Source organism: Pungitius pungitius, chromosome 16, assembly GCF_949316345.1.
Source record: "Pungitius pungitius chromosome 16, fPunPun2.1, whole genome shotgun sequence".
NCBI classification, from domain to species: Eukaryota; Metazoa; Chordata; class Actinopteri; order Perciformes; family Gasterosteidae; genus Pungitius; species Pungitius pungitius.
This window is the reverse complement of record NC_084915.1, coordinates 11557057-11567945: the sequence shown is the minus strand read 5'-3', so window position 1 is coordinate 11567945 and position 10889 is coordinate 11557057.

Here is a 10889-nt window from a genome sequence, read left to right as displayed (position 1 = left end):
GCTTGGTGGAGAGATTTTGTTAAGATAAGAAGTCCTCCATCCACAATGGAACATTGACTTTCTGACTTCACAGGCCCCCGACTGCTCTAATAATGATCTCGCTTAATCCAATGTATTAAAACCTAGAAAACCAAAACAAAAGCGGATCATAGTTGTATTCACAAAAATATTTTTTTCTAATTGTTGATAATGTATCTTGTACATGTGATTTGCATGCAGAATTTTGATCTAAAAGTAGTAGAATCTTTCTCAAAACACCTCTGGTTCTGCATAAAATAAGGCGATGATACATTTTGGTGAAAGAGGAAACATGAGGGAGAATATGTCAACATGCACCACTAACTGATCCATCGATCAATTTACCAAAATATTAAATTGCTAAAAATATTTTTTTAGTATTCCAACTTAAGTTCATTTTTGTAGACCACCATTGTGTCCCAAGACCAGAATGTCAAACTAACGACTGATGGGAAGAGTCTAGAGGATTTGTTTGTCTCTTTTCTCACAATTTAGTGGCTCTGCCGCAGAACTGCGCCTTTCATATCTCAGGTCTCAGGATGTCGGACAGAATCGCTTCCCTTCAGGTGACACATCCGTAACTTGTAAACACCAATAAGTCAACGTCATCCTTTCTCTGTACTTTTGTGTAATTGTTGTGAACAAAATGTGGCCGTTTACAGAATTCAGGGCCATGCGTCGACATGCACTAAAAGCACTTACGGCTGGCTATTTAAACAAAGAAGAGAGATCTCTGCAGAGGTAAACCATGCTCCATTATCTTTTCGTGGGGACACAAGAGTTCATTAATGCAGAAGAAGAGGGTGGGTCCAGGTCTGCTGAAGAGACAATGCTGTCACTAAAATGAAAACCACCTGTAAGAGAAAAATTAAACAGTGACGAAACCCGACTCTTCCTTGTAGCTTGGGACTGAGCCGTGTCCTTCGGGAGGTTTTATTTGCTTTGGTAAATCAGCTCCAATTGAGACCCTCAGAAATTAAAAACTGTGTCCAAATAAAACTAAATCACATATGGACATTCAAACACGTAGACTGCTGCTGCACGGAGAACACTGTGAACTGTGTTTTTCAGTCCATTTTTGATAATATCCCTATTTTTCAGGTCCCATTAGTTTCCTACCAGGGTTCAATTTGAAAAGGTCTTGCTTGTTCCTTACAGCCGATCTCACATTGCACCAATATCTCCCTCAGGGAACCACCACATCAGTAGGCGACAGACCTCTGGCAGTAGCCAGGACAGAACAATGCTGGCATGTTCTGTCCAGCAGTGAGACACGTGGAAAGAACATAAGAAAGCACAGAAATAAGTTTCAGCATGTGCTTATTGCAGTGGATCAAATGTGGCACCAATGACACGGCCTGTTAGGCTTCCTCTCACACCTTCAGGCCCACCTGGCACCCATATTTCACCTCACACACTCATGCGCACGTAGAACGAGTGCCTGGCACAATTAGCTCAAACTATCAAAGACGTGCAATTTTAAAACGCCTTCTTGTCTTTGTCAACAAACCCACACCAGCTCTTTCTCTCTCTCTGATGTTCGGGAAATGAACCAGTTGGTGTGCTGGTGAGAGTGTGTGTAGCTAGTATCTGAGGCCCAGCTGGTTAATGTTATGAAGCTAAAAGCACCAGCAATCACAGCAAGGCAATATCAACGTGGTCAAAACCATGACCAATCTAAGAGAGTTGTGAGAAGGAGGAAAGGGACATTTGGGATTTTTTATGTGGAAACCTGGTTATGAAAAGTTAAGAAAAGGCAGAGGTGCCTTAAAGTTGGATTATTTCGAATAACCATCAAAGGGATAAAAAAAAAAGTCTGATTACATTTTAGTTTATTAGAAAATGACCATATTTCTCACTTAAGTTAATACCTCCGAAAACATTGTAAATGTGAGTTAATGCTCTAAATTCAAACAAGCATGTTGTTTAATGTGAAATAAATCAGGCATTGGCTTGATTGAATGATCGCTACCCCATCATTTTCCTGTCTAGGTTTGTGTTTTACATCTTTAACAGTTTTTAGTTCATGAAAGTTCATAAAAGGTTAATTAAAAATACAAGATAGCGAGAGAAAAACGATATAGCTTGAACTTTCCCAACACAAACTCATGAATGATGTAAGGCTGATTACTTCCACTTACAGTTTAAGGTTACAGTTCCACTTTTGCTTCCATACTTACGAAAAGACAAGTAAACTTTGTATTTGATTTGATAAAAAAGTTTTTGTGAATCCCAGTGATATTATTATTTTTTCCTTGAATCTGATCAGTAACAAAAACAAACTGTGCTTGAACATTGAACTTAATGCATTGACTCTTTGCGCAATGAACCATGCTATTTGTTATTAATCACTGATAGTCAGAGCAGATTTTTTGTTTTGCATTTGCTACATCCCATCTGCCCCAGCACTGATTCCCTGTGTTTAAATGAGCTGAGACAGGCCTTTGTGTACTTCTAGGGCAAGAAAGCTGCAGAAAATATATAATTTCATCAGAACATTCCACAAAGAAGTAAAAAAACATGTGTGTCTTTTTCAATTTTTCAATGAAATATTGTGCAAACATCGAAAAGGCTGCATGTTGTTTCTGTGGTGGACAGGAAGAACTGTGGCATTGTCAAGGAATACATATTGAGGTTTCCAGCTCAAATCCTCCCTGAATCTTTGTGTGTGCATGATTTATAGTTCATTTTCCTGATTCCACGAAATATGTCCCACGTGCCATCTATATATTCTTGTTACGTGTGAACGCAGACCCGGTGTGTACACCACGTCTCCCAGTAGCCTGACACTTGATGGGAGTTACACTTAATGAATGCAAGATGGGGTGTTTACGACTTTTTTGAAAATGTTAATCAAAACCTTGGACAAGTTTGTTGGTTGCGAACACACGTGTGTGAGTTTTTTGGAGCACAAACGTTCATGGTTATGTCAGCACCCACCTGATTAATAATAAATGAGGAGGAGTCATCAGATAGACATGCACAAATGGAGGTGATTAAGTTTGAGGAATACTATTTTATTTGTTTGCTCAGACTCTGAATGTTCTGTCTCCTCTAAAGCATCCACCATCTCCTTGTTCTCCTCTTTCTCCTCCTCCTGCTCCTTCTCCTACTTATGCTTTTAAATAAACAAACACGCGTGGGCGCCACACACGCAAAACACACACTCCAGCTGCCGCCGCTCTCAGACCGTCTCGTCTAATCTCAATCTTACTCTGTTTATTATTCCATACAAGCAACTGCGAACCTCTCCATGGAAACACACACTGGCCCTGGCAATTTGCTGTCTAATCCGTCGTCAGATTGCACTAAAATAGTCCCTTGTGTAGTGATTACAGAGCTCTGAAATCAGTGGTCACTGTGATGTGGACAGCCGGTGGGTATCCTAAGCTGTGCAGCAGTTTTTCTGGTTGTGGTTGAACACACTCCACCTTGGTTTTCCATTTAGGGCTATCTGTGTGTGTGTAGAGAATGATGGGAAACACAGTGACCACTCAGTCCCCAAGTCCTGCGCATAACCGCCTCTATGGCACAATTGTGTATATGATTCATTTCAGTCTGTGTGTGTGTGTGTGTGTGTGTGTGTGTGTGTGTGTGTGTGTGTGTGTGTGTGTATGAAAGCTGCAGTAATTAAATAATGTGCCATCTAGGCATGGAATATTTGGGAATAGAAGAGTAGTTGCCTGAGAGAGGAGGGAGAGACATCCTCCACATCAACAAATCCCTGCACCCCGCAACCGACACACTTCAGCAACATAAAACAGATTGCCTCTGCAAGGCACGGTGATATTTCAAAAAGAAAACATTAGGTTGTGGTTCAGAAAGAATGGGAACGTCAGGGAGAGAAAATACGTATATATCAATACTTTATCAAAAAGGAGAAGGGGGCCAGCTCGGGCCACGTGGGTTGTAAAACAAATGTCAGCACCTATCTGACTTTTAGAGGAGGTAATACAAGTCATGATGTTGTCAACTTTATACTGAGACATGACACAGAAACACAGGTAACATGGATATTAAGGCTATGTTGCATGTAGCCAAGACAACAACTTATTTTTCTTTTCTCCAACAACTTTGTGTTGCGTGCCAAAATGGGGGATGGCATTATCCTCAGCAGTCCCACGGCGACGTTGTGCAGAACCCCCCACTAATAACACAACTATACCTAATTCTCTGTAATTCATTATTATATTGCAGTGTTGTTATATAAACAGGACTACACAGAGGTGGAATTTAAACCACTTATCTTATCCTACAACACAAATTTGATCAAAGGACGTCCCTGCCAAGATGTCGGGGTGATCTTCTAAAGCGCTTTTTCATGTTTGCTGAACCGTGCAACCACATGTATTATATTCCCAAACTCATATGGAAGTAGGCATGCTGGGAAACAATGAAAAATTAGCTGCCACTGTTGACTTCTTTGGACATTCATAGTGATCTCACTCATTTGCTGTTATTTCAAAGAAATATTTTGGATGTAATAGCTGTTGCAAATGTTTAAAATTACAACAGTGCACTAATCTTTTTTTTTCTTTCAATGAGTTGTGAGAAAACATTTAGCAGCATTTGCAAATGTTTGTACTTCAAATTGGAAAGCTTTGCATGCTTTGTGCCGTGGCTTCACAGTTCCGGAACTTGTGGCGGTGTGCGTGCAAAAAAAAAAAAAAAAAGAAAGTTAATAAAAGAGAAATACGACAGAAAATGAAAGAATACCTCCCTTGTGGTGGGTAATCACTGGTAGCTCACACTGCTCTCTTTGTAAAGACCGTATTCCAGAAAAATCACCTCACCATACTGTCAGCTCCAACCTCATACCTAAACCTGGACTTGTGCAAAAGTAGTGTTTATGATTTCCTGACCAGTCAACGGTTCACAGACAGCATTTTAGAAATGTCATACACGCATCCAAAGTTTCTCCCCATCTGTTTTGAATCAAAGCCAACCGTACTCTACAGTTGTTGGTGGAAAATGCTCACAACTTGGCCGGGGCCCTGCATTGCTCTTTTTGTCTTCGAGAAATGAAGCGTAATTGAATAAATATGTCATGTAGGAAGGGTGTTTAGATGGCAGACAAGGCACAGTAAATATTTGGGTCTTGCTGACTGCCAAGCGGTCGGTGGATGAGAGAGTTAAAACCTCTGAGGAGAGACTTGCCGGCTAAAGCACGCCATGCCCTTGGTGCACTTCAGTCATGACGTCACGAATATGCTGATTTCATACCTTTGTATTGTATTCTATTGGCATCCTCTACAATTTTATTTGCCGCAACAGTATAACAACATTAAATAAGAACTGATGTTGAAACTGTATTGATCGTTATTACAGTTTTGATGGTGACTGATCGTACCTCCTAAAACAGGCAGACAACAACCCTTACTCTCAAATCAGCATTAATGAAAGTCATTTTTCAGTCAAGGACCACATCATCCGTGGCTCCTGTTTGTCTCCAGCTCTTATCAGTGTGGAGTCTGGACTTAACCTTGTTAACCCTGTTTACTATGCACCCAGGACCGCCTCAATGTGCTCTCTTCATGAACCGTTTAGTAAAAAGAGACCTTGGATGATGCAGACTGCACGGTCACATGCTGAGGGTCGGAAAGGCACCGGCCACATCTCTACATCTGTGGACATGTACTCGATGAAGTAGATGATAACCTCTGCCCTTACTAGTCGACACGCCTTAAAATGCTCAAAATTAGGGCTGATAGAGACACCGAAGGGCTTTCAGAACCAAAAGTAATTCAATCTCAGTATGTTATTTAGACGTTTGGAACATGTGGATTCTTTAATGATTTCCCTCTCATGAAAGCTTTGTTAATGGCCGCATCAGTAGCGAGAGAAAATAGTCTTTCGTGCAAGTCTAAAACTTACAATATTGTATGTGAACATGCATCCAGCGATCAGCTCTCAGAAGAAATACTCCTGAACAGAAGCCAAGCTGTTGTTTATCCTCTGTGGGTTTTTTTTAACTGTGGCTTTAACTTCACTTGCTCCCCCTCTTGCTCCAACGTCTCTGTATACTGTTGTCACTCCGCCGAATTAGCTCAAGCATCCCTAGGATCATAATTTGCTTAGTTGGAGCCGTTCCATCTCCTGGGCCAAAGCCTCTATAGGTTCACACAGCCGTTCCTCATGAAACCACGTTGTGACCAGAACTGTCTGCGGCACTGGTTGGGAATCCAGCAGTTGTCCCACGGTGTGCAATTTCTTGGGACATGAATCTTAAACCATTTGAAAAAATGAACAACCAAACAAAGTCAAAGCTGGGGGAGAAGACTGGTCTGGTTATAATCTCACACACTAGGAGGCACGCAAAAACATCTTCTGCCCAGGGTCCGTCAACAGACAGCTGTGATTTTTGAAGTTCCTGTTCTCTGATTCCAAGAATGGTAATGCTATGAGAACACTGTATCCTAAAGCATTGAATGTACTGTAATCTGTATTAACACAAACCTATATCCTCAAAAAATAGCAGCTTATGCTTCAGGGTAGTTTTCTGCAGGTATTCTAGTTATATCCAGTGTATTTAAAAGGCTCCTTGAAAAACAAACAAACAAATTCCAAAAGGCTGTGCTCTTTTATTACCCAATGTCTGAGGATTTAACAGGTTTTTTTCAGTGGTCTGAGAAGGCCGCTGTATTTGCTGCTAGCTGCTTTTGAGGAATAAATTGGCGTTGTTGTCGACAACAAATACAAAGTTCACTGTTTTTTCTACATCCACCATTAGGCCGCATTAAGGTATCCACTTCTAGATAAAAGCCATTCAATAAAACGCTGTATTATGATCCACTATGACGTAGGCGAGTGGGCGGGAGGTCACACTGGTCATGTGATGAGGTGTGACGAGGCCCCCGAACAATATGGCATCCGTCGCAGGATGTGCTTCTGTTCCGTTGCAGTCAAAGGTCAAAGGCTTGTTATCTTCCTGTGACGACGCTTTAGTGCAACAATAAACAGGAAGCAGCTGATCAAGAAGGGTAACGTGTGGAGCGACTTATCTCCCCTGACGCACTTGACGTTGTCATCTTCCTCTTCCTCTGAAGTCCCTGACACACACTTTACGGGCTGACCCGAGGCTCGGACGTCCCATAACACACGCACCACACACAAATAAATGTACACAAAAGAATAATTGTCACACAGAGCTACACATTTCATTCATTTTTGTCATTAACATTAACCTGCATGCATAGAAAGATTAGATCAGTTAAGAATTTTACAAACAGGCTCTGGGTAAAATAACACCCTTTATCATTTCAGCTAGTTTAACCGTCCCCCACAACACACACACACACACACACACACACACACCGTCTAGTTATTAATTAGTTCTAAATAAGGAATCACGGTGGCACATTAATGGCACAATTTTTATAACAGTCCCACGCAGCAACGCATCTGGCTCGCAACACCCACTAAATCCGTCCCCGTCTCTGCTGCTTTATGTGTGTGGTGAGTGAGTGAGGGGGGCGTGTAGAGGTGCGACTCACTCTTTCCCACGATGCCGTTCAGCAACAGGCCAGCAGCAAGGGAAGGAAGCAAAGGGGTTGGAACGGCAAACACACACACACACACACACTCACTCACTCACACACACTAACGCCGCATTCAGGAACCTCCTGTGCCCATAGTAAAGAAGCCAGCCGGTAGATGGGCTCATGCAGGAAGTTCTCAGCTTTGGCTATTTCCTGTTTGCTAGACGCTTGTATTAGAAGCACATTGTCGAGTAGACATGCCATGTTGCGGCTATTCATTTTGTGTAATAAACCAGAATGAGAATACTCTAATACTGCTTTCTGCACACACTGTTATGGCTACACTAACTTTTATGCTTTCTTTCATTTTATTTGTATCTATGGAATATTCTATACCTATATTCTATATGTGACGCCCCAGCTCTACCGTGCTGGGTCTTCCTCTGTCTCCCATTAAATGTGTGGCTTGATCCTGTCTGTTCTTGTCTTGGCCTGTAGGAGGAGCTATTGAGGTTCTACCAGGTGGCTAATCGATGGCCTAATTGGAGGGTGCATAAAATCAGTGTTCTCCAGGTGGTTGGGGGAATGACACGGCACTCGCAAGCACCCTCTGGGCCGGGCTGGCTGCAGAGCTGGTCCTTTACTTTTTCACTGCACATTCACATACTGATCTACGCGACAGTTTTGCTTTTCTCTACACATACTGACTTTGTGCATATATCAGTTAATAAATATACTTTGAGTTAAATTATATGGTGGTGTGGCCTCCCCTTCATGCCGTACTCACTCCGAGCCAAGGGGTCGCGACATATAGGTTTTACATTTTACAATCTATCGTTATTTTAGTTCCAAAAAAACAATGTTTTGTTATGGTCAAGGATGCATAGCAACCAGCAGTTTAATATTTTTACTAAAATATGACATATATCACAGTACAGTGTCCTGTACTAAAATATTTTTTGTACTTAGTACTGAGGCCGTCCTGATTTAGTGGATCTGCCTGCTTAATGTATTTGCCTTGTAACAATACAGCATGATGATAGAGGGAGGAAGGGAGGTGTCATGGTGAGGTGAATAAGCGAGCAGCGGAAGAGTGTAGAAGAGGAGGGTCCATTCTGCAGGTGTTGTGTTGATATGACATCCCAAGTCATGATTAGAAAAAGATCAGGGTGATGAAAAAGAGAGGAAGAGAGTTTTAAAAGGTGTCATCCAAAAAAGGATATATTTTTCAAAACACTGTTTAGATCATAGATCATAGACATTAATATTTAAACCAGCTTTCATGGCCTACCAAATGTTTTCTTTGGAGTGACTTCCTTTGGCAAAATTACAATGTATCCAGTGGTTGACCAGTGGGATTAATGATTACTGTACCTTACAAAACTGGGATAACAGCTCATTTTCAAAAAGAGCATCTCCCCATTGCATAACAGCTGCTAAGTTATACTTCATAAGATGTTGAGTAAAACAGAGGAACAAAAACTCAACTGTATTATGACCAATACATTTCCTACAATATAAAACCTAAAAGCTTGTCACAGGAACTATTTAATCTCCCTCTCTGATGTCAGCTTGTGGGAAGCTGGGAGAGTGGGGGCAGTACTAAGTGCAGTGTTGAACCTGGACTGCTTCTTTACTATTTTTACTCTTTACCACAAAATCACCCCTTTATATGGAAAACGTTATGGCCTTCACGCTTGAACATACAAGATAATATTCTCAACAAATGTTCAGTTCAATGCTCGGAGGCCTTGTTCAGGTGGAGCTTGCCAAGTGGAAGCAGGCCATCCGACGTAGTGACTCAGAGAAAGGCACATTTTTTATAACATTGCTCCTTTAACATTATGCAGATGACGTAATTCAAGATAAGAATGAAATATGAAGTTTAGAATTTAGAGAAATCTGTGCTGCGTTAGAAAGGGTTTTAATGATGGATTTTTGAGTACTTACAGCAGTTGATTTAGGGGTGAGTGGCTGCCATGATGATGTCACAACAATATTTTTTCCCCTGACATGACTTCTACTTGGATGTGGAACACTTTGTGAGATATCATTCAGCGATACTCTAGGGAAATACTCCTAATAACAATGCCCCTTTCGTAATCTGTCATCTCTGGGTCTATTTATTCTCACAGTCCCTAAAATTGTTCAAATGCTTGCACAAGTACATACGAGCAACTCGCATTAACAATGCACATGTGAAAATCACTGAAATGACTAAAAAGGTCTGGAGGAAACCACACATAACCAACAGGAAATGTTGTGCCAACGCCTAAACAAAGTGGAAACAAAAACTTTATCAACTGTTAGCAAAACAAAAAAAAACAATTGATCACATTTAATTCCCAAATACTTAAATCTTGGTCCCCCCGCATTTCTGACATCTGCAGAAATGCAAAATGTAGAAGCTTTGAAAGACCAGCCAGATTCATTGGGCCGGTGTGTGGTTGCATGGTAGGCAGGCTGGCCTGAGAGGAAAGTAAGCTATAATAATCTCCCTAAGAATACCCTGCACGCACAGATGAAGACAAAATACTGCTTTGTTGCCAGTGGCAAAGCAAAGTACTTGAGAAAAAAATAGAGAAAGTGCAAAGTGTAATTATGTGATTAGTAGAGGTGAAGCCAGAACAATACCTCAATTTAGTGACGTAATGTCCAGGATTTCTTCAAATATTTGCCGTTAAAATTAAGAAGTGTGTCATTTTTCTATAATTTTCTTTTTGTTAAGAGAATCTCTCAGTACTTTTTGAAAAAGCGTTTAAACAGGAGTAAATGGTGCTTGGGCACCGGATATTTGTATATAATTGTGCTTGTGAGAATATATTGTAGGATTACAGTACACATGTTCATTGTACTGACAGCAATAACAATTATAGAATTTGTCGGATTTTCACTTTTAAACTTTCAACTGTGAATAACAAGTGATCTTTGCTTGCGCGAGTTAAAACCATTGTGAAGGCCAGCGAGTAATATTTTGGTCATGGGAAAGGAAGGTCTGATTAAGCCACCACTCTTTCCGCTTTTGGCACACAGAGTCTCTTGAGTGTATAGCTGTGACCTCATCCCATCCTGTCGCACAGGAAAGGTGGATCAGATAGCCGGGGCACACACCTGCATGGACACAGGGTCGTATGTATGGTCAAGGGAGAAAGAGATAGTCAAGTGACCAAAATGAGAATCAGGTTACTGTATGTGCAGTACTGTAAATTTGTACTTACGTGCCAGGAAAAAGACTGAACCCCGGGATATGAAGTGACAACAGTTGACTAAAATAAAACAGGGTGAGTTTGGATCTGCGAGGAAATACAGAACTGGGATATTGTGTTGCTTGCCAGTCAAGACGGTTTCCCTGTGGCACATTCCTGCAGGATTGTGCAGAAAGGATTTCACCAG